This window comes from Pteropus alecto, unplaced genomic scaffold, assembly GCF_000325575.1.
Source record: "Pteropus alecto unplaced genomic scaffold, ASM32557v1 scaffold189, whole genome shotgun sequence".
NCBI lineage: Eukaryota > Metazoa > Chordata > Mammalia > Chiroptera > Pteropodidae > Pteropus > Pteropus alecto.
The window spans coordinates 3,752,998-3,779,518 of record NW_006442117.1 but is presented as its reverse complement, the minus strand read 5'-3'; the positions used below and the strand labels follow the sequence as shown (position 1 = coordinate 3,779,518).

At 50.7% G+C, this 26,521-nt stretch overlaps 1 protein-coding gene and 1 pseudogene across 1 annotated transcript in view; one reads left to right on the top strand and one right to left on the bottom strand.

Annotated features, from left to right (window-relative positions):
• The window catches only part of RYR2 (ryanodine receptor 2), a 561,319-nt gene that overhangs the window by 474,417 nt on the left and 60,381 nt on the right, over positions 1–26,521 (bottom strand).
• Positions 25,552–25,670, top strand: LOC112470085 (annotated as a pseudogene).

Here is a 26,521-nt window from a genome sequence, read left to right as displayed (position 1 = left end):
GTGGACAAAGGTTCCCATTTGTCTTGGATGCAGACCTGGGAGTGGCTGGTTCACATGACAACTCTGTCTGACCTTTTAAGGAATGACAGACTGTTTTCCAAGCCAGCTTCACCCTCTTACATCGTCACCAGCAATGTGTGAGGGTTTCAATTTCTTCACATCCTCACCAACACGTGTCTGTCTTTTTTACTGTAGTCATCCTAGTGGGTAAGAAATAGAATCTCACTGTGGTTTTGATTTACGTTTCCTTAATAACTATAACGATGTTCAGTATCTTTTGATGTGCTTATCGGCTCTCGCATATTCGGCTTTTACACACCTTCAAAATAGGATTACATTCAAAAAATTTGCAATCATCCAGATTGCAAATTTTAACATGCTGAATACTGCCAACACGCTAACATGTTCTCATTTATTCGTTTCACAATGAGTAAATTTTATAAATCTGAACTTTCTAAATACTAATTTATTTTGTTTTTATGCTGAAGTTTCATAAATGACTTCATCTTACCTTTAAAAAAAAAAAAAAAATGAAACCACTTATCTAGTCAAACCTCTCATCTGTTTTTTCTCTCACATAAGAAAATAAGCCCAGAGATTCTAAAAGACAGAACGAGGTCGGGCCGGAGAAAATCATCACAGCAGTCTCTCATCTCCCAGAATGCAGCTCTTTCTAGCAGAATCGGACAAACAAGAACAACAACGACAAAATTAATAGAAACACTTTAGAGATACATTTTATAATGCGCCCAGCACAAAGGCGGTAAAACTGGAAAGTAAAGCAAAGCACCGACCCCCAGCCACCGGGACGGGGGTCCTGGCAGGGCGGGGCACGCACCGCGCCTCTGCCGTGCTGACAAAGGCCTGTCTGGCAGCGATTGAACAGTGTTCACGTCTCGATTATTTACTACTTATCACTTCGTAATTATTTGTTGATAGATGTGGTATAGACTTTATATTCCACAATAAAGTTTATAAACAAATTACTGCTCATGCGAACTTAGTAATTAAGTGGGAGATTTTGCTTCACAAAAGAAATTGCTTAAACCTATCCAAAGCTGACAAAAAGAGAACTGTCTTCCTTTGGCCCTGCATTTTATTGGACGGAGCCCACACTGCACATCTTAATTTATTCTGTACAGATAAACATAAGTGTCGCCCGTTGGTAACCGTCACTGCCGCTGGGAGTTACATGAATTGCGAGATCATTAAGTCTTTAACATTCTTGTCAACTCGGAACGGAGCACGACCCCAGGGTCGCCCTGTCCTTCGTCCTCACCAAGAAGTTATCGGCAGCAGAAAGGACATCTCGCATTAGCTACCAAAAGCCTTAGGATTTAAACTTAGAGCTGGGGACGGAACCAGAGGTCAGCCCAGAAGGACAAACATGCAGCACGTGCTGGAGACAACGCAGGAGGGAGGAACCCCCATTCTCGCTGACTCAGATGCCTACCAGTGGCTAAGAATGTTCCTTGAGGGTGGAGAAATTAATGGTTACAGTGGTTTATTATGAATGGTGGTCACGCACACGCACACGCACACGCACACGCACATGCACACACACACACACACACACACACTGTGTCACTTGGTGAGTCATGAAGCAAAGCAAAATTTTGCAAGGTTCCTGACAGGCCATGAACATTAAATTGCAGGCCATTGGCTAGAGGGATCCAGAATATTCTCTTCGGTATCCTTTTTTAACCCCTAATCCATAACCTTTGAGGAACTAAGAACCATAACTTTGCTTCCACATTGCAGTGTTTTCGAACAGGCAAACCCTCTGCCTCCAATACTTCTCCCTCCCACACACAACCTGCTCTCGAAAGATCCAAAGCCCTGAGCGCACATCCCAAATACCCACCACTACGAAGGCGCCGAGCCTGCCCGGGACCTGCCTGCGGAAGCAGGTGGGCTCTTCACAAGCCTGGCGGGCGTCCAACAGCCCATATGGTGGGGAAGGCGACAGGGGGGCGGGGGAGGTCTGTTCCAGCCCTTTTCCCTGGCGCGCTCTCTCGGCGGCCGCCCAGCGCCCAGCCAGCAAGCGCGCTGTCACACAGCCCAGGTGACTCCAGGAAAGGGCGACAGGATTCCTCACAGTAAGGATAACGCACGGTTATTTAGCCCCTCACATGACTCTGCTTCACACCGGCCATTTTTTCCAGGACGCTCTATGTTATGGCGACATCACAGTCCACGCTCCCTTCTTTACAGGGCAAGGGCTTCCACACTGTCACTGCCTCCAGCAGCGTTCATAAAATTCGATGGCCAAGCTGCTGGCTTGGGACAGGCCCCTCCCCCGCGGGGTCTCTGCTCTCCGTCTGGCTCTGCTCGTGCGGTCAGCTAGAAAGACTGCGTCCGGCGCCGGGCAGACCCTGGCGGCGTCTACGCAGACGAGACGTACGAAAGTGAGGCTACAAACACAAGTCTATCAAACCGAGGACCCGCACTAAGCCATCCCTCAAAACCTGATGCACAACACCAACAGTAAAAACACCTGGCGGGGGCTGCACCGTGTGACTTCGGAATTTTTAAGAGCAACGTGAAACCTAGGGGTGACTGCCACCTGCAGGGGTGCTCCCCCTCGCCGACCCCCTCCGACCCTTAACCCTGAGCATGCAGACTAGACAAATTAATTACCAACTCCCATTGAAGCTCAAAAAAAGTAGTCTGGGCAACACATTCTAAACCAAACAAACGGTCTAAACCACACAGACCACCTCGGCCAAGTGTGGCCTGTCCGTTTCCTGTGACCTTGGCCTCCACCAGGTCTGCGTCCCTCAAGCTTGGGGACTTCCCTCATAATTCCCCCTGAACCCCACTTTTCAAGCATCCAACTTGCATTCTTGCTAGCACACTGTCGGCACAACTTGCCCGGCCCGCCAAACCCTACAATCTCCGACCCCCGCCCCGACCCCAGCTCTTCCAGAGTCCTCCCTTAGCTTGTCCCCACGCAGTCCCCACAACACGCTCTGGGGGTCACTCTCATTCCCATCCTCTCTTCCTCCCCGCTACTTGCCTGACAAAGCCACCCCTAGTAACGGCCCAGCTCTACCTCACACTAAGCCAAGGGGACCCATGGAATCCTCGGGCGTCCCCTGTCAAATTTCCTCTCCTTAAAACGCCAACATCTTCGCGATGGAAGACCGTGCCTCCTACTCCACCCAGTAAACAGAAGCTCACGCTCCCACCACATTCATCGACTGCTCCTGCGTCCACGCTCTCTGCCTTCTCCCGCTTACACGGATGACCAGCCGCCAGCTAGGAACATGAGGTCCTGTCCCTCCCTCTCTCCTATTCAAGGACAGTGCTCCCCTTGAAGAGGAATTTTCCACTCAGATGGCTAACCTTGTAATCAGCTCTTTGTTCTGCTTCTGTAGACATGCTTGCTGCACAGGCCGAAGGGCAGGGTGACCTTGAAATCAACTAAAGACACTCTCCCCTTTAATTGTTCAGTCTAGATAGCAGATGTATTGCCTTTGCTTGTTAAGCCCTATAAAACCAAGGTCACCCCTGAGCTCGGGGCCCAGATCTCCAGAGCGCCAGCTCCTCTGGGACCGCCGGCGTAGTAAACCTGAGTTCTCCAGCTCTCTGAGTGCTGCTTGGTTTCTCGCCGGTCTTGTTTCTGCAGCATCATCAACGTTCCTCTCAATTGGGAACACACACATGTACTTTATTATGATGATTATGATGATTATTATTATATTGAATGCCCCCTTCGTCCATTGCTCCCAGCCCCATCTCTGACAACCACCATCTGTTCTTGAACTTGATTTGGGAGACTTTTTTTTTTTGATTCCACATATAAGAGAGATCATACAGTATTTATATTTCTCTGACTTATTTCACTTGGCATAACGCCCTCAAGGTCCATCCATGTTGTCACAAATGACAAGATCTCATTCTTTTTTATTTTTTTAGGCGAGGCAACCCTTGGTTGACCTCACAGGTTGCAAGGACCTTGTCAGCTTACAATCCCTTATTTTTTATTTTTTACGCCTACAGCACCTGGTCTTCCTAGGTGGTCTCCCTCCCATCCAAGTACTAACCAGGCCCGACCCTGCTCAGCTTCCGAGATCAGACGGGATCGGGCTTGTTCAGAAGATCTCATTCTTTTTATTCCCGAATAATATTCCACTGTAAATATATAAACCACATTTCCTTTATCGATTCATCCATCAATGGACACTTAGGTTGTTTGCATATCTCGGCTATTACAGTGAACACAGGCATTCAGAGTTAGTGCTTTTATTCTCTTCGGATAAATATCCGGAAGTGGAATTGTTGGATCAGAAGGTAGTTCCGTTTTTAAGTCCTTTAGGAACGTCCACACTGTTTTCCATAGAATCCCACCGCCGGTTCGTGAGGGGTCCCCTTTCACCGCATCCTCACCAGCACTTGTGATTTCTTGTCTTTTCTGAGAATAGCCATTCTGACAGATAGGAGGCAATATCTCATTGTGGTTTGATTTGCATTTCCCTAACGACTAGTGATGTTAAACATCTCTCATGTGCCTGTTGGCCATCTGTATGTCTTCTTTATAAAAATGTCTCTTCAGATCCTCTGTCCATTTTTTAATCAGATTGGTTTTTGGTTGTCTTTTTGTCTTTTTGTTTTTGCTATTGAGTTGTAAGAGTTCTTTACATGTTTTTAGATTTTAACCCCTTATCAGATATATAATTTGCAAATATTTTCTCCCATTCTGTAGGCTGCCTTTTCATTTTGCTGATGATTTCCTTTGTTTTGCGGGAGCTTTTTAGTTTGACATAGTCCCGCTTGTTTATTATTTTATTGTCTTTGCTTTTGTGCCACATTAAAAAATCGGCACCAATGTTTTTCTCCCTTCCATCGTAAAATTCTCTTGACCCTGCTTACCAATCCAGCTGTCACCCATTTTTCTCCTTCCCTTTAAAGACAAATTTGAAGAGTGATCCACACTCGGTCCCTCTCTTTTCGTTTGCTTTTGTACCACTGCCATCGGTAGTTCATCCGAGAGCCCTGTGCCAAGGTCATCCGTAAGCTCTGGTGATAAATCCAGCTCTCAGTCACCATCTTTTCGGGCCGGCAGCATTCAGCCCTGCTGGGAGGCGGCACGGCAGAGCAGTAAGGAACACAGATTCTGGAGCCCAGCTGCCTGAGTTCAAATCCTGATTCCATCCTTAATCCTCTTTTTTCTCCTCAGGTCTCCCCACTTACTTCTTGGGTGACTTTCGATAAATCAGTTCATCTCTCTGTGCCTCAGATTCTTCATACGTAAAATGGCGTTGATAATAACAGTATCTATCTTATAGAAGTTCATGTCAGGATGAAATAAGTTATGACCTGTAGAGTGCTTAGGAAAATTGTCTGAAACATGGCTACTATCAGCCACGTCCTCTGTGGAAGGCTTTCGTCAGTAGGTTTTTGAAATATCGAATTCTCCTGCTTTTCCTCTGTTGGATCCTCTGCATCTCCAGGATTCTGTCCTTAATCCCCTCTCAGGTGCTCTTCACCCGGCCTAATGCCCTAACATGTCCCAGCCCAGGCCATTCCTCTGAATTCCAGATTCATTAAACTCACCCATGTCTTCATTCGACGATACTTCTTTCTCCTTATTCGCTTTTCTATTTTATCTTTTTAATTTTTTTTATTTTTTCAATTATAGGTGGCAAACAATATTATATTAGTTTCAGGTATACGACGGGGTGATTAGACGTTTATATATCTTACATAGTGATCACCCCAATAAATCTAGTACCCATCTGACACCATACACAATTATTACATTATTGACTATTTTCCTTATGCTGTACTTTACATCCCCATGACTGTTTTGTAACTACCAATTTATACTTCTTAATCCCTTCCCCTTTTCACCCATTCTAAACCGCCCCCTCCCCCCCCCATCTGGCAACCATCAAACATTCTCTGTATGTCTGAGTTTATTCCTGTTTTATTTTCTTCTTTAGATCCCACGTGTAAGGCAAACCTCATGGCCTGTCTTTCTCTGCCTGACTTACCCCACTCTGCACAATGCCCTCTTGCTGCACCCATGTTGTTGCAGACGGCAAGATTTCATTCCTTTTTATGGCTGAGAATTAGTCTATTGTAGATATGTACTACCTCTTCTTTATCCATTCATCAATCGATGGACATCCAGGTGGCCTCCATATCTTGGCTACTGTAAATAATGCTGCAATGAACGTATGAATTCACATGTCCCTTTGAAGTACTGTTTTGGGTTTGTCCAGATAAATACCCAGAAGTAGGATTACTGGGTCCTTCTTTGTCTCTTATTATAGCCTTTGTTTTAAAGTCTATGTCGTCTGGTATAAAGTATTGCTTCCTTGGCTTTTTTTTTTTTTTTTTCCATTTTCATAAAGTATCTTTCTCCATCCCTCTACTTTCAGTCTGTGTGTGTCCTTCGATCTAAAGTGAATTTCTTGGCGGCAGCGTACATGAGGGTCTTGTCTTCCTACCCATTCAGCACCCTGTCTCTTGACTGGAGCATTTAATCCATTTACATTTAAAGTAATTGTTGATAAATTTGCATGTATTGCAATTTTATTATTCATATGTTTAATCTTTGTTCTTCTCCTGCTTACAGAAGTCCCTCTAATATTTCTTATAATATTGGTTTGGTGGTGCTGAACTCCTTTAGCTTCTTACCTGGGAAGCTCTTTATCTGTCCTTCGAGTCTAAATGACAGCTTTGCTGGGTAAAGTAATCTTGGTGGTAGGTCCCTGATTTTCATCACTTAGAATATTTTGTGCCAACCCTTTCTGGCCTGCAAATTTCTGTTAAAAAAATCAGCTGACAGTCTTAAGAGCTCCTTTGTAAGTAACTGCTTTTCTCTTGCGCCTTTAAGATTCTGTCTTTAAACTTCGGCATTATAATGATGATGTACCTTGGTGTGGGTCTGTTTGGGTTCATCTTGTTTAGGACTCTGTGCTTCCTGGGCTTGTATGTCTATTTCTTTCCCCAAGTTAGGAAAGTTTTTTACCATTACTTTTTTTTCAAATAAGTTTTCAATTCCTCGCTCTCGCTTCTCCTTCTGACATCCCTGTAAGGTGAATCGTGATATGCTTGATATTATCCCAGAGGCCCCATAAATATCCTTATTTTTTTTATTCATTTTCTTTTTGCTGTTCTGATTCTGTTTTCTGCTACCTTATACTCCAAATCACTGATTAGATCCACTGCTTCAACTAATCTACTGTTGATTCCCTCTAAAGTAGTCTTCATTTCAGTTGTTGTATTTGTCGTTTCTGACTGGTTCTTTTTTATGTTTTCTATTTCTTTGTTCTGAGTTCATCTGTTCTTCCCCTAAGTAACTGAGCATCCTTATAATCAGTGTTTTGAACTCTGCATCTGGTAGACTGTTTGTCTTCATTTCGTTTAGTTCTTTTTCTGGATCTTTGTTCTGTTCTTTCACATGAGACATGTTTCTTTATCTTGCCATTTTGGCTACATCCCTGTGTCTGTTTCTATGTATTAGGTAGGGATACCATGTCTCCTCATCTTAATAGAGTGACTTTATGTAGCAGGTGGCCTGTGGGACACAGTCTTCCCCAGTAACCTGAGCCAGGTGCCCCAGGTGCATCCTTTATGTGGGTTGTGTGTGCCCTCCTGTTGTAGTTGAGCTTTGGTTGCTGTTTGCACATCAGTGGGAAAGATTAACACTCAGACTGATCAGTTGTGAGCACTGGCAGGTGAGGGGCTGACCCTATGGAGCAGGATTCACTATAGCAGGGCTCTGGCATCTGGACAGTCTGCCCTTTGAGTGTGTCATTCTTGGATGCTGCCCTGGGTGGTGCGCCAGCTCTGGCCACTGGGCATGCTGGACCCCCAGGGCCTCCTGGGAGGGGGCCTGCTGTAGGCCAAGTTCAGCCACAGCTTGTGCCCTTCCCAGGGCCACCTGGGAAGAGTCACCAAGCAATCTGCAAATGTCTTCCACTCGCGCTGGGCTCGGAGGTGCCTCAAGAGGCCAAACTGAGAACTGACGCTGGCTGCCACTAGTGCCGGACTCGAAGCTGTTCTGCAAGAGGTACAGGGCACGCCGATGCCAAATATGCTGCTTGTTTAGATTTTGTGAACCTTTGAGAGATTTTCGGAAAGTCCGTAGCATGAACCAAGACAGGCTATGTGTATGGAAAAGCTAATGGAAGCGGCTTAGGTGGGCCCGCATGTTGGGTGGGGTACGATCTCAGGGAATCACCAGGGCCGGGCGACCAGTGTCAGTCAGGTTGATGAAGACTCAGATATGGCAGCTGCCTGGAAAGGGCTCAACAAAGGAACAGTGGCCTCTGCCAGCACTTCTGTCTGGGAGGAAGCTGCCCCTCCAGCCCTCGCCCCGAAGCCAAACAACTCGGTTCCTCCGCGTGTGTCCCTGGCACCTTTCGAGCTGCTGTCCCAGTGCTGGAGCTCAGAACGAATGACTCCGTCAGTGGTGAGTCCAGGCACCGGCCCTTTAAGAGGATGCCTGGGAGGCCTGCCGCCCTGCGTCTCACTCAGCCACCATCCCCACTGGTTTCCACAGCCAGAGTTGTAGGAACTTCTCTTCCTGGCACTGGAAGCCTGGGCTGGGGAGCCCAGTGTGAGGCTGGAACCCCGGGCTCCAACGAGGGGACGGCTGCAGCCGAGATATCTCTTCCAACTACAATACGGGTTTATCTGTTTCCCTTTTCAATTCTATCAGTTTTTCCTTCATGTATCCTGAAGTTCTGTTATTACATAAACAGTTAAAATTCTGTCTTTTTGATGAACTGATGCCTTTACTGTTATGTAATATCATTCTTTATCCCTTACATTTTTTTATCTAGAATCTTTGTTATTATTATAGCAATTCCGGTTTTCTTTCGATTAGTGTTTGCATGGAATATTTTTTCATACTCATCTATATCTTTACGTTTAAAGCAGACTTCCTGTACGAAGCATATAGTCTGCTCTTGCTTCCTAACCAACTGACAGCCTCTTTTAAGTACAGTGTTTGAATTATCTACATTAAATGCGATTATTAATGTTCGCTGTTTGGTTTTTTACTTGTTCCATCTGTACTTTTTTCTTCTCCTCTCCTGATTTGTCGTTGAGAATTTTTATGATTTATTGCATCCCTACCATTCGGTTATTAACTGTGGCTCTTCCTTTGTGTTATCGCTCAGGAGTCTACGGTGCGCACTGACAGCACTGCCTCCCTCCAGGCAGCATCACCGCACAAGGAACGACACGCTTCCGCTTGCGGCCTCCCACCCAATGCGCTATTATTGCTGTCACGGATTTTGCTTCTACAGATGTTAATAAACCCCACGATACACTGACGGTTTTTCTTTAGACAGCTAATTACTGTTTAGAGAGATCAAAAATTAGAGGGAAATGTCTGTTTTTATTTGCCCACATTTTTACCTTTTCCAGGGCTCTTCATTCCTCTGTGTAGATCCAAACTGCCATCTGTTATCATTTTCCATCTGCCTGATGAGCTTTATTTTAAAGTTTCTTATGTTCCTGGTCTGTTGGTAATGAGTTTTCTCAGCTTTTTTTTTGCCTTAAAATGTCTTTATCTTCACTTTTTAGAAGATATTTTGTGTAAGTAAAACATCTAAGTTGACAGGCTTTTTTTCAGTACTCTAAAGACGTCACCCCACTGTCTTCTAGCTCAGATAGTTGACGAGAGGCAGATGTTACCATTACTTTCCCTTCTCCATGACAGCTTCGTTTTCTCTGTATGCCCTCGAGATTGTCTCTTCATCTTTGGTTATCAACAGCTTGACTGTCATGCGCCTGGGTGTGCTTCTCTATGTACTTATTCTGCTTGGGGGTCTCTAAACTTCTTGGACCTGTAGTTTGTTGTCTTTCATTATTCTTGAAAAGTTCTTGCACATTATTTTCAACACTTTCTTCTGCACCTTTATCCCTCTCCCTTCTATGAGTTCAACTGCATCTACTTGATATTTGCCCCACAAAGCTCAGAGATGTTCTCATTTGTTTTTCCATTCTTTATTTTAAAAAGTTAATTTTTTAATTTTTTTGTGTGTTCTGGTTTAACTTTTTTCTTTTTTTCAGTATTATTCCATATCAGTTTCAGGTACACAGCATAGTGTTTAGACATATAATTTACATAGTGGTCCCCCCAATTAGTCTAGTACTCGCCCGGCATGATACAGTTATTACCGTATTATTGACTATATTCCCTACATTTACTTCAAATCCCCATGATTATTTTATAACTGCCAATTTCCACTTCTTAATCCCTTCGCCTTTTCACCCTCCTCCCCAACCACTCTTCCATCTGGCGATCATCAGCTTGTTCCCTGCATCTGTGAGTCTGTTTCTGTTTTGCTGGTTTTGTTCCTTGATTCAATATATAAGTGAGGTCGTATGATATTTGTTTTTTTTCTGTCGGATTTATTTCACTCAGCATAACAACCTCTACGTCCATCCATAGTGCCACAAATGGTAAGATTTCATTCTTTTTATGGCCAAGTAATATTCCTTTGTATGTATGTACCACTTCTTTATTCAATCACCTATTGATGAGCAATTGAGTTGCTTCTGTATCTTGGCTACTGTAAATAATGCCGCAATGAACATATGGATGCATATGTCTTTTCAAATTGGTGTTTTGGATTTCTTTAGATAAATGCCCCAAAACAAAATAGCTAAATCATATGTTAGTTTTTTAATTTTTTTGAGGAACCTTCAAACTGTTTTCAATAGTGGCTGCACCACTTTACAGTCCCACCAACAGTGCATGGGGGTTCCCTCTTCTCCACATCCTCACCAACACCTGCTGACAGGTGTGAGGTGGTATCTCATTGTGGTTTTAATTTACATTTCTCTGATGATTAGTGATGTTGAGCATCTTTTCATATGTCTATTTTCTGCTTTAACTTTTATTGACCAATCCTCAAGTTCACTGATTCTGCCCTCTGAAGTCTGACAACAGCCCACCTACATTAGTTATTCATTGCTGTATAATAAGTCAACTCGAAACTTAGTGGTTTACAGCATAGTTTCTGTGGATCAAGAATTCAAAAACACCTTAGCTGATGGTCCTGGCTCAGGGTTTCTCATGAGATTGCTCTATTACCAGGACTGCAAACTGAAGAACTGGCTGGAGCTCGGGGATCTGCTCAAGATTACTCAGCCCCATAGTGCTCGTTGTTGGTAGGAGACCACGGCTCCTGATCTTACAGGCCCCTCTACAGACTGCATCAGTGTCTTCATCACGTGATGGGATGGCTTCCCTCAGAACACACGACTAAGCAGAGAGCAAGGGAGAAGCCACAATATACTTTCTGATATTGCCTCAGAAGTCACACATTGCCGTTGCCACAACGTCCCCAGTCAGTGTGTGAAGGGGTTACATCAGGGTGTGAACACTGGGAGGCAGGGGTCCTTAGGGGTCACCTTCAGGCCAGCTACCAGCCTGTCAAAAGCATTCATCATCTCTGATACTGTCTTTTTCATTTTTAGCATTTCTAGTTGATTCATTTTTATCGTTTCCATCTCCCTCCTGAAACTCGCCATCACTTCATGCCGATTATTTACCTTTCCCACTTGGATGCTTCAACACTTTGATTGTAGGGATTTCTGAAGTCCCTGTCCCATGGTTCCAACACCTGGGCATCTCTCTGCTTCTGTGGACCATTTTATTTCTTGGCCCGGGCCTTTTCTCCTCCTGCCCTTGCTCTTTGGTTTATCTCATACTTCTTTTTATTTAGTGCCAAACATTCTATTTAAAAGAACCAAAATGAACACTATTTACGAGAAAAGGGTCTCCTCTCCCACAGGCCATGAGTGTGGGAGGCTGAGCCAAGTCGATCTAAAGCGAAACCGGATGTGGGTACCGCGGTCCTCACAGCTCCCGTGATGCCCCGCGGACTTCAGGTTCCTCCAGCGCCGAGAGGCCGACGCCCGATGCTCGATGCTTGGCGTGCGAGCTTCTCCCGGCGACGCCCCGCCCGATGCTCCCGGCTTCCCGCTCCACCTCCCCTTCCAGCGGACTCCGTGCAGCTCCGCCAGGGGCCACGTTTCACTGTGCTTCTTCCTCTCCCCAAGTCGTGCGATGCTGTAGCTTTTTACTCAGAATAAAGCTTAGTGGGGACAAGACAGTTACTCGTTTCTCTCACTCCCGCCTGAGTCTTAGACAGCCCCGTGCGTGTGTCTCCGGGCGGGTCCTTCTCAGTATTTCTTTCCCGCTTACCAGTGATAAGCGAGCCAGTTTAGATTTCTGTTGGACCCTATGCCTGAAAAACTGTTTGTATAAATAATTTGAGGCTTATGACGACCTTATCATTCTTCAAAGGTTAACGTTTGCTTCCGCCAGACCCTTGATCACAATCCAGGGTCACCTCAATCTAGTATCAGGTACAGAGGTGATTTTTAGTGGGCGGGGAGAACCTTCGGACCCGGGTGCAGGTCTGACATCTACGAAAGAGAAGGAAGCGGGTAGGGGGACTGAGGAGGAGCCTCAGACCTGACTGCAGCTCTGAGCAAGTCTTGGCAAGGGGCGCAGGGGGAGGGAAAGCAAAGACCGCCCACCGGAAGAGTCCTGCATGCTCCAGGAAGGCCCAGTCAGTCCCAGTTAGTCCCCTCGGTCACTGGGCAGGAGCAGCCCCCAGGAGCATGGGCTCAGCATAAACTCTACAGCATATCTGAAGGTCCAACGGCTGGAGACTGTCACCAGCTACTCCCTCACAGCAGGTTCCCCAGAAGAAAGAGTGAGTGTCACGTCTCCGAGGCCGCCACATATATTTTCCCAATATTTATTTTAAACGTTAGAAAAAGTGACATTTTGAAAATGGATATTTTCATTTATAAGTAGCAAACATCTTCTTGCCCATGCTAAATTAAAACCAAAACAGGCACCAAAGGAAAAAGTAAAATTCCTTTAATTATATGTTTATTTTGCTTTTCACAAAGAACCTTAATTTGAAAAACTGTCTAAACTGATTTTTCATTCAGTTTGGTAATTTCCTAAATGCCCTTGAGGAACCCAGTCTAGAAACTGTGTTGCTAATACTTTTATACCATTCTTAAATTATCTGTTTTCAGACTACGATTAAATTTTAATCTCTCCATAATTAATCAGAACCATCAAAGAATGCCCTATAATCACTCACAACCAACCTCACATCTGGGCCTGGCGGCAGCCACCTCCAAAATACCTTCCCAACATCAATCAAGTAAAACAGAGCAACTAAAACATTAACCAGCCCAGTGTCTCAGAGATTCTTCTGGGCCCTTATTCAAAATCTGTAGTTTCTCCTCCTTCTGGCAAACACCAGGCAAATATCTCTTTCTACAAAACGCACTGGTTAACGTCACAGCTGGCAGAGAGACTTTCCTTCCTATGATTCTGTTTCCACCAGAGTTTTCCCAGCATTCGATTTTGCTAGTTTTCTCAAAGTTGAAATTCTACAGGCTCCCTCATTCCACTTTTTAAAACTCACCGGTTGCATAAAGAGAAGTCGTCATAATTCAACACGTGTTTTCCAAAATAAGAACCATGAGACCACAGAAGGGGCTAGCTCCGAAGACAGGAGGTATGGCAGGCACAGAGATGGCCCCCGAAAATGCCCACAGCCTCATCCCAGAACCTGTGAACGTGTGACCTCACCTGGCAAGAAGGAATGAAGGTTGCGGGTGGAGTAAGATTTCTAACCAGTTGACCTTTAACATAAAGAAAGTATCCTGGATTCTCTGGGTGGACCCGACGTGATCACGAGGGTCCTCTGAAAGCGGAAGAGGGAGACAGAAAGGAAACAGAGTCAGAGTAACATGACGTGAGAAAGACTCAACCGGCCATCGCCGGCTTTGAAGAGGGGAGGGGCGAGGGGTTGGGAGCAGCCGATAAACGCTGGAAAAGGTATCAAAACAGATTCTCTCCTAGGACCTTCAGAAAGGTTCCATTTTAGCCAGGTGAAGCCCATGTCAGACTTCTGAACTACAAACCTGAAAAATAAAGTTTGTGTTGTTTTCAGGCACTAAATTTGTGGTCATTTGTTACAGCAGAAGCAGAAAACTAATGCAGGGAGCTCCCTGTGTCTGAAGGGCATCGAGCTGATGCTGAATGGTCAACTGTGAGGACACCACAGAGGTGGCCCCTGCACTGTGTGGACACTAGAACAGGTCACATCTACTGCTCCTTCAACGCGGAGTCTGTAAGCAAATATTTTCTCCTAATTTCCAGATGTGAGGTGGTCGACAGGTTTTGGGCAAGTCATCCCAAAATGGAAAATAAACCATGACCACACTCCAGCTTGTGTGCCGCCTGTGACTGACCACTCGCTGTGAGTGCACCCCATCTGTAAAGCAGAAACTGCCCACCGTAGACAAATGTTGCAATTGACAACCTGTGATGATGCTACATGAGGTGACAACAGAAAACACTTTCTCTTTGATGAAAGGGACTTCTACAGCGTCTGATGAAAGGGACCTCTACAGCGTCTAAACATGTCCTGAGGCTGTTCCAGGGCAGAACTTTAAAATTAGTGAGTGATAAAATCAACAGTGGGGACCCTCATCAGTACTTATAAATAATAACAGAGCAGGATCACGTAAGGCAGAAAATATGAGAAAGTCTCAGACAGAGGGTATTATTTCATGAACTTGTGTTTTAGTTCTGGGCGTCTGTGTGTGTGCACGCGTGTGTGTATGCGTGCGCGTGCACCGGATCACAATGGAGTTCCCACTGCGGGCGGCAGCCCACAAAGTATGAAAGCCACTGTACCAGAGGGGACAGGACAGCCACACATCATCAGAGCGAAAGGCACACACGCAGATCGCAATGCAGTGTTTAACAGAGTTGCACTACACACGATGGCTGTAACTGACACACTTGTTCCTTAAGTAACTTCAAGGAAAATGTAAATGTCTTTTCCTCTCGGCGTCTCTAGAAGATCCACTGCAGCCTTTTTACACATAAGGTTATCACTTTTAAAATTTTTAAGAGAAAACGTGTTAACTTTTAATGACTGGCTCATTTACAAACAGCTTAAACGTGGCTGCGGTCACAAAACGCAGCGTTCCCGCAGTACCTGGCGAACGCCAGGCAGCACGCCTGAAGGAGAGCGGCCAGGGCCACGGGGTCTGCTGGCACGACCCTGACCCCTGTCCACCCCGCGTGTGCCTCGTTTCTGCGCACTTTCCCTTTCGGCTCTCAGCTCTGAAAGGGAAAGGTCACGATTCTGCTAGGTCTTTCCTGACTTAGGAACCCATTTTTGGTTTCAAGTCAGCAAATAGTTTAGGTGAAGGGACTTCACTACTAAAATGACGCGGCCTCTGAATTACTTTCCTCTTGACCGGGATGTCCCCATCAGCAGCCCTGATCTGCAGCCACAAGTCCATTGTTCTGGCAGCTAACGTTAATTAACTGGAAACTGTCCGTGAATCTGATAAGCCATCATCGTCTATGCCTCATTCAAAGCATGGATGAAAATGCTGAACCCAAGGGCTCTGGCACGGTCACTTCTGGGGTGACCTCGACCCACCGAGCAACACGTTGAGGAAACGGCCACTGAGCTACTTGTGTCCACACTAATGACCCACCACGCCTTACACTTGGCCTTCACCTCCCTCCCTCCTCCACGGATACCAGGGGCCTCATCAAGTGCGCCACGCTACGTCTGACTCTGTCTCCCGTCTACGACACTCCGCTAATACTCAGGGTAGTGACGCTGCTCACAAACGCAGCGAGGCCGCCGCGGCCTCTGGCGGTTCCTGCTCCCCGTTCCCACAGGACACATACCCGATTCTCAGGCCGGAGCCTTACAGAGGCTAAATTCAAAAGCCTGTCTAAAGTCTGCGGGATTCGGCCGTCTCCTGGGACCTCTCCTGGTGCTAGGTGGGCCACGGGTGCATCAGGCTGTACTCACTGCCACTCAGAACCCCAGTGAAAAGCCCCCCGCCTCCCGCCCAGCCAGGCCGAGGGACAACGATGACGGCAGCTAAGGGGACAACGCGGAGCTGCACAAGGCTCCACGGAGCACACTCGACCTCCCTGAAAGCCCGGGGGTCGGCGTGCCACCCGTGAGAAAACTGGGGGCTCGCGGACTCGCCGGAGGTCACTGAGCTGCGAGGTGGAGGAGCCGGACCCACACCCAGCACCGGCCACCTTGACTCTGCCCTCCCGGCCACCACGCCCTGTGCACGTGCAAGCCCCAGGCGTGTGTGAAACACTGTGCGCTGTCTCTTCTTAGGCTCAGGGCGACTTCGCATTTTAAAGATGGGTCAGCTACTCTCTGTGACATAAATTTAAGTGGCGCTAAATAGTCCAGAGCTGTTGGAATGCATGGCGTATTTCCTGACTCCGTAATTCCTAAGGTACCTTTTTGGTGGAATGTTTAAGTGACATAATCATAGCAGCTGATATTTATAAGGCTCTTACTCTGTGTCAGGCAATGTGACACGGCCATAAATAAATCACTCCTTAATCCTCCCCCTGCCCCTATGACAAAAAGAAAAGAACTGTTAAACCACCATATAGATGAGAAACTGAGGCTGGAGAAGCTGAAGAATTTGCTGCAGGATAAAACGCGAACTGGGGAGACAGTGAACACAGCACTCTGTCTCCAGGGACCACACAGTAAACACCAGGCCTGGGCATTCGGCCGAAAGCACCTGCCGTGCCGTGTGAGACGAAGGCCGTGACTCCGTCCTTTATAAAAAAGGTTTAGGATCATCCCTCACGTGATAACATGCAGGCTGTGAACTAGAAAATGACCCCAATGGGGTCCAGTGACGTGCGGGCCCCCAGTCCAACCGCAGGGAACCAGGAGCACAGGGTGCCCCGCCAGGTCCCCCCGGCACCGAGGGCAGCGGGGGGCGGGCCCTTCACTTTCGCACGGCGTGCGCCAGTCCTGACCTCCATGGAGGACCACGAGCGCCACGGCCAGGGAGGCCAACCCAGCCTGTCCCTTCATTCGTCAGCGTGTGTGGCTCTCGCAAACACACTGACTGTCCTTGGAGAGGGGGCCCCGCTGGAGCCCGGGCGGCCATCGGACCCCACACCTGTAGGTCGGTCTCTGGACTCCTGGAGTGCCTCCTGCCACGTCCAGCCCCAGCGTTCAGCATGAGAGCACACCCACGTGCGGCTCTGACACGTGTGCTCTGCGTTTGCTGGGGCCGCCAGGACAGGCGCCACGGGCCGGGTGGCCTCGACAGCACGGACCCAGTCTGGGGCCAGAAGCCCGAGGCACCGGGCCAGCAAGAAGAAGCCTCTCTTCTTGGCTGTTAATGGCCATCTTCAGCTCACTGCTGGGATCTAAAAACATCCACTTTAGGTAAAGAATCGACGAGAAATGAGACCCCCTCGCCCAAGCCGTCCATCGTGCATTGCGGCCATATTTATCTTCCTAGTCACACAGCCTGACGTTTGTCCTCCATCCCTGAGCTCCACCGTGGAGACGCAGGTCAGACCCCTCGTGTAGCAGAGAAGGCCGTCTGTGACCTGAGCCTGGCCTGCCACCACCATCCCCCCATGCAGATCGGGGTACCCCCCTCCTGTCACATCCGCCTCCTCCACTGAACCAGAACCTCCGGGGAGGGTGCGGCAAGGGGTCCTGGCCAGCTGTCGCCCTCCAAGCCTGGCCGCAGTTTATGACATGGAGCCGGTTCCCTACGAAGGACGGGCGGGAAGGCATCTCGCCCCATCGTCGCGTCTCTCCCTGAGTGACGACAGTCCGTGAGCGGCGGTGGGCTGCTGGGGGGCCACTCGGCCCGCTCAGCGGCTCCTGCACAAGGAAGCTGTGCCCCCCACACGCCTTTCCGTGCAGACTTCAGCGAGGATCAAAAACGAACGTTGCTAACTCACTGCGAAAGAATGATTCCTAAATCATCCCCGAGGAGAAGATGTTCAGATTCCGATTCCTAATTTCGGACCCGAAGGGCAGCTGAAACCATGTTTTGACCCTATTAAGTTTTCCCCACAGTTTCTCCTCTTACGAGTCCGCGCGCTTCCATTTCTCAGCCGTGGGCAGGAGCACACGAGAAACGTGTTTGTTCCGAGGAAGGACACTTTGTTACTATCGATATCACATCCAACCTTCCATCTAGAGTAAGCGTGATTAAAATTAAAAAAAAAAAAAAACCAGCTTTGGAGCCAAGCTCCAAAATTTAAGTTAGCTTTGCAGCTTCTGAAGAGTAACGTGTCACACCTGCACAAGCGCGAAGGCGACGGCTGTGTCCCCGCCCGAGGCCCCGAGGCCTCTTCTGGGGGCTTCTGCATGAAAATGAACCTGCTACCCCAAAATCGACTTCGTTTCCCAGGAGACCACTTTTCCCTCACAAGGGGAACTTTCTTTTAAAAAGGCTGAAAAAACGCTTTCCATCCTCCCTCACCCACTTGGCTGGTCCTCTGTGCTGGAGTCCAGTGAGTTGGGGGCTCGTCGCCAGGCCTGACGTCGGGCGTGTGGGCCCCGTCCCCGGCTCCGAGGACCTGGAGCGGCAGAGGGAGACTCCGCTGTCACTCAGAGAACTAACTGCTTCCTGCTGCGTGACCGAGCGGGGAGCAGGGGCCACCACCTGGCCCAGAGCTGCAGGGGGACCCAGGCAGCCACCCTGGTGCCCAGGTGCCCACTCGGAGACAGAGATGCTGCCTGAACCACTCTCTCCCTCTCCCCCTCTGAAACCGGGTCTCCAGTCCGGGCACCCTCCCCAAGTGCCATCACACGGCGGTGACGACCTTACCGTTTCCGGTTTCCTGGATCATCTTTACGACAAAAGGGCTCACAGTGGAGTTCAGACTCAGACGTCACATTCTGCTCCCGTTGTACCCTCAACCCATATTAACTCAAGCAACGTCCCCAACAGCCCGAAAAGGCAGGGAAGGCGACTGTCCCGGCTCCCAGAATAAGGAGCCACCAAGGCTCAGGGAAGCGAGTGACCTGCCCGAGGTCACGGCATGAGCCAGAAGGTGCTGTGCCCGGCTCCCGAGCAGGTCCCCTGCAGGCTAGGGGACCCCTCGCCCTGCGATTTTCCTCAATTAACACTTCTCAGGGGAGTAGCGTCTGTTCACCAGGCCTTCTGCCCTCACGAGAGGGACTTCGGAAATCCCAGAGTGATACAGATGATTTTAAACCTCAATACGCACGGGCTCCCGACGGAGCTGGTGTCAGAGCTGGTGCCCAAACACGAGCCACATGCGGCCTTACCTTCCGTGACGCGAACGTCTGTCACCCAAGGTCACCGGCTGAGGGCGAAGACGCCCTTCCCGTCACTCCCTAGATCTTTCCTGCGGCGGGATGTTTTGCTCATCAAAGACTTTTTACGTAAAACGTTATCTGTAGTGGCTAAAGTTTTAAAAAGCTATTTTGGACATAGCAAATTTAACAGTTTTCAATAAGAAAACATAAACGAAATAAAGAAAAAAGAACTGTTAGCGCCGTGGCCAGTCCCAGTCGTGCTGACCGGGCCGGGTCTGTCCTGGGGTCCCTGTCCCTGTGGCCTGCCCCTGTCTCCACAGCCCGGTGGAGTCTGACCGAAAAGAATCGCTTCTGTGCAACGTGATGCAACTTTGTATCAGCTGGATGACTATTTTTCCCAGGGACATCTGTATTTTTAAATACTTTCTATCTGTGAAATAAAAGTCTCTGCTCCTGTTATAAAAAAAAAAAAAAAGGCCCAGTTGGCCACGTGCCAGTTGGGCCGATAGCGGACGGCACCCTTGGAGCAAGGACACGGCGCGGCGTCCTGCGGCGGTCACCGTCCCGCCTGAGCCAAGGGCCTCGCTGCCTTTCGCGTCCCGCACCCCAATAAAGAAGAGGTGACCAGCACATCCAGCTACGTATTTAGGAAGCACTTAAAAATGCTTGAAATACTTGATCTTTAAAAATAACGCACGCACTCACAGAGGTTGAAACAGACGTGACTGAAATTTGCCCTTCCCACCAGTGGGTGGACCCTGCACCTCCCTCCCAGCAAGCTCCGCCCCTTGGCCTGCAGAATGCTGCTCCCAGCCCCCTGTGCTCACGCGTGTGCCACGCGCTTCTCCACCCGACCCCACGGCAGCGTCGGCTCCTTCCCGGCGCTGCTGGAGTGAGCGCAGGGTGATTCCTGACCTCTGACCCCCAGCGAGCAGGCGCGTCCTTACATGACCACGGTCCCATAATGACGGTCCTGTAACGGGGCCAGAACGTCCCACCGTCAGGCGGAGGGGAAAGGTCCCTTTCCAAGCCTATAAGAACTGAGCCCCGGAAGCTGTCAGTACCTAGAGACCGGAGGCTCCTCTCTATCCCTACAGAAACGGGGAGCACCGTGGGAACGAGCGCCCCACTGGGTGGTGTGAACGCAGCCCCGTGAGAGTCTGTGCTTACTCGGTAAACACTGACGTGGCACTGAGGCTCGGTGAGGCCGGGCACAGGGGATGAAAAAGCCAGAAACCAAGACGCAGGACTGAGGACCAAGCAGCTCAACGCGAGAACGACGGCAAGTTACACAGCGAACTATAAACCGAACACGAGCCAGAAACTCAGCTGCTTTTTCAAAAGTCAGCTACTGTCATGAAAGATTCATGTCCCCATTCCTAAGAGGCTTACATTCTCAGAGGGAGCTTAAGTCAAATAAAGGGGATCTCCAGAAACACAAAACTATGATTATTACCGATGGAGGCTGGACAGGTGAGCTTTTGTATCAGAGGACGAAAACATGGAATTCATTTATCCTAGGAATTTGCCTGGAACGGGTGAGCCGTTAGGTTTTTCCCCTCACCTAAGGCTAAGCTGAGCAAAATACTTTAAATGGAAACAGCAAACAATGTTTTTAGAGGCACTGAAGGGGAGACATGGCGGGTACTGAGTGGCGGGGACCCTTACTCCCCTCTACTCGCATCATCTCATTTAATCCTCCCGACTGCACGCTGGGTGCCGCCCCACGCCCACCCGCCGAGTCACCAACTGGGTGTCCGTCCATCTGAGTCTCTGGGTGGGACACAGGGATGCTTCGAGGGCGGCAAACACACGCGGGGCCGCTTTCAGGGGGGCTCACCGTGGAGTGAATTGCACGTCGTCACCCCAGTTTCCAGGCCAGACACATCGCTGTCACTTGCCTGGGAGCCTGTAGCGTCAGGGCACAGACCCCAAGCCCGATGGCCCCGGACAGGACGGGCAGCACTGAGCCAAAGCCGGCGAGAACACCGGCCGGGACAGGCGCGTCCACCCCGTGGCATTTCCACCTCCACTTTCCACCCTGAAGCACACGCCACACTCAGGACTTCGGGCCTTCGCCCTCCTGCTGTCCCACCCGGAAGGCCACGTCCTCGGAGCGATGGCTGCTGCCCGTGACCCCCACCCTCTGTCCCACCGAGAAGGCGGCCGGAGGTCAGGGGAGGGAAGGAGTGAGCTATAATCGCCTCCTCGGGAACAAGCTGGATACCCTTCCCCCATCCTCCCCACACCCGAGAGAAAGGGGAGCCGAATGCGCAGCGGCCACGGGCCGTCCTGCGTCCTGCGCTGCCCCACGGGGAGAGGGCTTTGGCCGTCCTTGCCACCAAATCCTCCCCTCCCCCGCAGCACCCGGCACAGCAGTGTGGGAGACTTCACCACGCAGACCTTCCTCTGCGCAGTCTGCCCCACCCCACCCCACCCCCCGCATCCTCACTGGGGCTCCGTGCTCGTCCCCGCCATCGTGCTGGATAAAGTCATCTACTCTCCAATCTTAACAAAGGGCGAAGACAGCTTTGCCCTCAGCAGGTTGTGCTGAAGGCTGGATGACAAGTGGAAGCACCTTGCAGCAGCCTGAGGGCACAGCAGGAGGTGGCAAGTGACACTGCCGCTGAATCAACAAATTAGTTCTAATTAGTCAAACAGGAAGGTGGATTCCACACCAGGAGCTCACCTGGGAGGGAGGAGGTGTAGCCCGACATTGGCTTTACTGGCTTTGCCCAAAACAGTGCTTCTCAGAGCGTGGGCCCCGGACCAGCAACATCAGTGTCACCGGGGACTTGTTAGACCCGCATGTTCTCAGGCCCACCCCAGCCCCACCCAGTCAGAAGCTCTGGGGGTGGGCCCCGCAACCTGCGTTTAACACGCCCCCCCGGGGATTCTGGCACCGGCCTCAGTGGGAGAACAACTAGCCTAGAAAGTCCGGAGCAGACCGTTAAGGTTGACGGGTCTGCAGTCCCGGCAGGAAACTCACTCGGGACGTAGAACGGGCCAACGTTTCTAGCCTCAGCGAGCACAGTGCGGGGACTGGACCTTCTGGGCTCAGCAAACGGGAGGCGGCTGGCCGTGTGTGTCTGTGACCACACTCTGGAACCAGTTATGTGGGCAATCCTCTCAAAACTGAGCCAGGTCACACAGTTAACAAATGGGGCTGAACGCCGAAAGACGACATTGTTAACTTAAAAATGAACGGCCTTTCAAAGTGAGAAGCAACAAGCGTTTATTTGAGATCAAAAAGAATAGGGGCTCTGAATGCACTGATTCAGGCGGAAACCCAAACGGTGTTCCAGTGAGGAGGCGAGGGGAGGGGTATCTTGGAGCCGAGCCCGGGGAACAATCACACCAATGGCAGGAAGGCGGGGCTACCGGCCAGGTAACGTGACGCTGGGACGCTAACTCGAAACGATGCTTTACTTCTCAGTCTTGTGTCGGCAGTCCAGTCATCCTAACATCTGCCTTCTTGTTATCCTTGCAACCAGTTCTTTGGGACACAAGGGTTAGGCCCAGTCCAAAGATTACTTTGCCCTGTTTTAACATTCTGCAAGCTTGAAGCATGCGGCATGCAAGGCAGTTCCATTTAAAGTGGCTTCGTTTATATTATTTCTTTGCAACATGTACAGCAGCGGCCCCTCACGAAGGTATCTCGCCCCGGAAAACACCAGTGGTCAGGTCGACGATCACCGCCTGCCCTAGCACAGAGCTGCTCAGTTTCCCAAGTCAATCGAGTCACACGCCTGCTGCAGGGAAGGGCGGCTGCCGCTGTCCACCAGGGCCCCGGCCGGCACAGAGGCTCCTGGAGAACCCACAGTCTTGGCGTGCTGCTGGCTCTAAGGACGTGCTTTTAGATCTTTCAGATATTGCTTTTAGATTTTCCAAAACATACAGCTAATGTCACAGACCAAAAAAAAGGATGCAAAAAAATGTTCCTTTGCAAGGCAATTTTCTGTCCTAGTAACTCCACGCCTGAATGTAACTGCATGGTCTTTGCCAGCTTAAAAAAAATGATCTTTTTCAATTTTAAAAAATACAAATTAGAGGGACACATGGCACTTCCCTGTACATTTCTTTGCAAGCCCCTGTGAATCTATAATTATTCCAAAATTAAAAGTTTATATAGAGAGAGAAGGGAGGAGAGAGCGAGGGGAGGGAGGTGGGGGGAGGGGAGATAGGTTTGGTTTTCCCCCTGGGGATTCTGTTACACACACACACACACACACACACACGCCCACACACACACCCACGCGCACACACACAACACACTCACACTCACACACACACACACACACGCGCACACACACACACAGAGGCAGGAGGTCACGCCAAAACCGTATTCGTGATTTCAGAATTCAACCCACTTGCTCGAGTCTGTGTGGAACAGAGGGCTGCCAGTGTGGCCACCACAGAGATAAACCAGTCGGGGACATAGATCCTCGTCTGACCAGCAGGTGACACCCCTAAACGCAGATGCAGAGCGACCTCAGAGAGGGGGAGAGCACTGCAGTGAAAAATCACAGACCCGCCCCCGATGCCCCTGGTCCTGCACGGGGCCTGGGGTGCAGCGGGCAGAAGGCGTGGCCGCTCCTGCCTGCCAGGGCGCTGCCCGCACCCCTGGCCTCTCTCAGCCCCTCCCCGCTCTGCTCTTGGGGGACGCCTCTGACAGATGGGGCCCCGCTCCGCCCCACCCAGCTCCGCTCGGCCTGTCTCCCTGGAGAAGCTCCTGCAGGCTGCCAGCTCTGGGGCCGCCCAGGGCATGTGCCCCCGGGGAGGTGTTGCAGGCGGAGGCAGATCTGCCTAGTGCCAGGAATTCAATTAGCAGGCCTCAAGGCCAGCTGACAAACAGCAGCATCCTCCAGCCAGGCCCTACTAGGACACGGGGACATTTTGACCTCCCTTTGGTCCTAGTCATCGTGTTTTCTCTCGGTGTAATCAGAACCAGGGCAGGGAAGTGCACTGGCACACACTGTGCCCCTCGGACGCCTGCCCAGGTGTGGTCCCAGGCCACCCCGGAGGGGCCGGCCGGCTACGTCTAAACCGGCCCTGATGCATATAGGAGAAGCCCTGGAGATTCTCTTGATCTGGAAAACTGGGGAGATACTGTCCTAAGAACATTCTAGTGCTGAGTTCCCTGTTATGCAGAATTGGGGTACATGCGAGCCAGCTTCTACAGAGAAGTTTAGCTCCAGTCACTCCCACAGGAGTTAGAGAAACTGTGGGTTCGAGACTGGAACCTTGTAAGCTGGAGACACTGCAGGCCGGCACAGGGCAAAGGCTGTCCAGTGATGGCTCCAGATGATAAAGGAAGGTTCTGGAAAGCAGAGCTGGGCCCTGTGAGTGCCCAGGGCGCGTGGGGACAGAGCTGTGTATGGAGAAGGGCACCCCAAGGACACCCTGAGGTCTCTCCTCTGAGACCGCACCAGAGCCCGGTGTGCTCGCGGCCAGGGACAGGGACAGGTGGCGCTGTCACCTGTAACAGGGCAGCTCGGAAACACTCGGGTCGCAGGGAGCGGGAGCCTACACTGGCTTCTAACAAGCAGGAACCGTGCGCGGGACTCAGCACAGCGGCCACGGCGTCGGCGTCGGCGTCGAGCAGCAGAAACCGCACCTGGTCACTGACCGTCTGTCTCATTTCACTAAACACGATGTTTCTAAGAAACTCCATCGGGTCACTCCCCACTTCCCTCCTCCAACCCTGCGCTCCCCATGCGGCCTTCGACTTCCTAACCCACATTAGCCTCCTGTGTCTGGGGAGGGACACCAAACACAGGCCACACTGAGAACCCGCTTCCCGAGGACGAGTTTACACCTCCAGCTCAGACCTCCCCCAGCTCAGACCTCCCTGCTGACCCCCATTCCAGCCACTCCCTACAGCCCTGACTCTCCAGCAGATGTGGAAAACGTCCCTGTGTCCAAAGGCAGCCTCTGACCCCCGACGGTCTGCCCCCCAACCCCCACCCACAGCTTTCCCGTCTGAGCGACGTCATCCATCGGCCAGGACCTCACGGGGACCAGGACCTTCCCTCACACAGCACATCAAGGCCACCGGGAGACCCTGCCAGCTCTGGGTCCTTGTGCCATCTCCAGCTGTCACCACCCTGGACAAGCCACATGAGGTCCTGTGGGAGGTGCAGAGGGAGCCAGGTCCCCCTGCCACCCTCCACCCAGCCACTGGCCACTCTCAGCGGCAGCCTGCGTAGTCCCAGAGTGAACGGGAGCAAGTCCCCCTCAGGGCCCTGCCCAGCTGCCCAGGCCCTCTGGCTGCCGTCCCACCCCCCGCCCGCTCCTCCTCAGCCCTCCGGGCACATCCCTGCCAGGTGTTCGCTGCTCCTCGTGGACCAGCTCCCTCGCCTGCTTCAGGTCGGCTCCGCCAGCCTCACCTAGGAACACCCACCCGAACACCCATACGTACATCACCCTCGTCTAAGGCCGTGCCACCCTGAACACGCCCGAGCCCGTCTGATCGCAGAAGCTCAGCAGGGTCGGGCCTGGTTAGTACTCGGATGGGAGACCGCCTAGGAAGACCAGGTGCTGTGGGAGTAAAAAATAAAAACTGATTGTAAGCTGACAAGGTCCTTGCAATCTGTGAGGTCAACCAAGGGTTGCCTCACCAAAAATTTAAAAAAATAAAAATAAAATAAAGAAAATCACTCCCGTCCCCCACCCTCAGCCCCCACCCCATCCTCCATCTCATTTGCCTCGTCGCACCTTCTAACATACTGTGCAACCTCTTAACGCGTTTGGCTTTGAAGACGTCTTCCCCACCAGACCCACCAGAACCTGAGCTCCGTGAGGGCAGAGGGTCCGGCCGCGGCAGGCGCTCGCTCACACAGTGAAGGCGGCGGGGCCCGCTCGGAGTCCTCCCCTCCCCCACCGCCTGAACTGAGCACCTGCCGGGAGGGGTGACTCACAGAGAGCACAGACCCCGGCTTGGGATCGGATGCGCACGGTTCCAGATGGCCCTTCTGCCGCCATGCCTGAGACTCCCGGCAGCCGCATCTGCCCTTGGACAGCGCCTCTAGGGAACACGTGGAGACCCCCAGGGCCACTGTCATCTGGGCACAAACTGGTCTCCCTGCAGAGCCGTCCATAACGGAAACACGGCGGGCCTGCGGGCCTTAGCGTGGAGCTCAGAAACACGGCACGAGGTGGACATGAGACCCGGCCCTCCCCGAGGGCGTCCAGTCTCAGCAGAGAGGAGCGCCGCCCAGACACCAGCGGCACCTGTGGTCACACCTGCAGCGAAGGCGCCACAGCCCTGAAGCGCCAGCGAGGAGATGGCTGACAAGCCACCAGAACATGCCGGGGAAAGAAAGAAGGCCGAGGGAGTGGCGGCTGCAAAGCTACAGCACCGGGGCAGGCAGGGCACGCGGCGATGCGCCGGCAGGGGC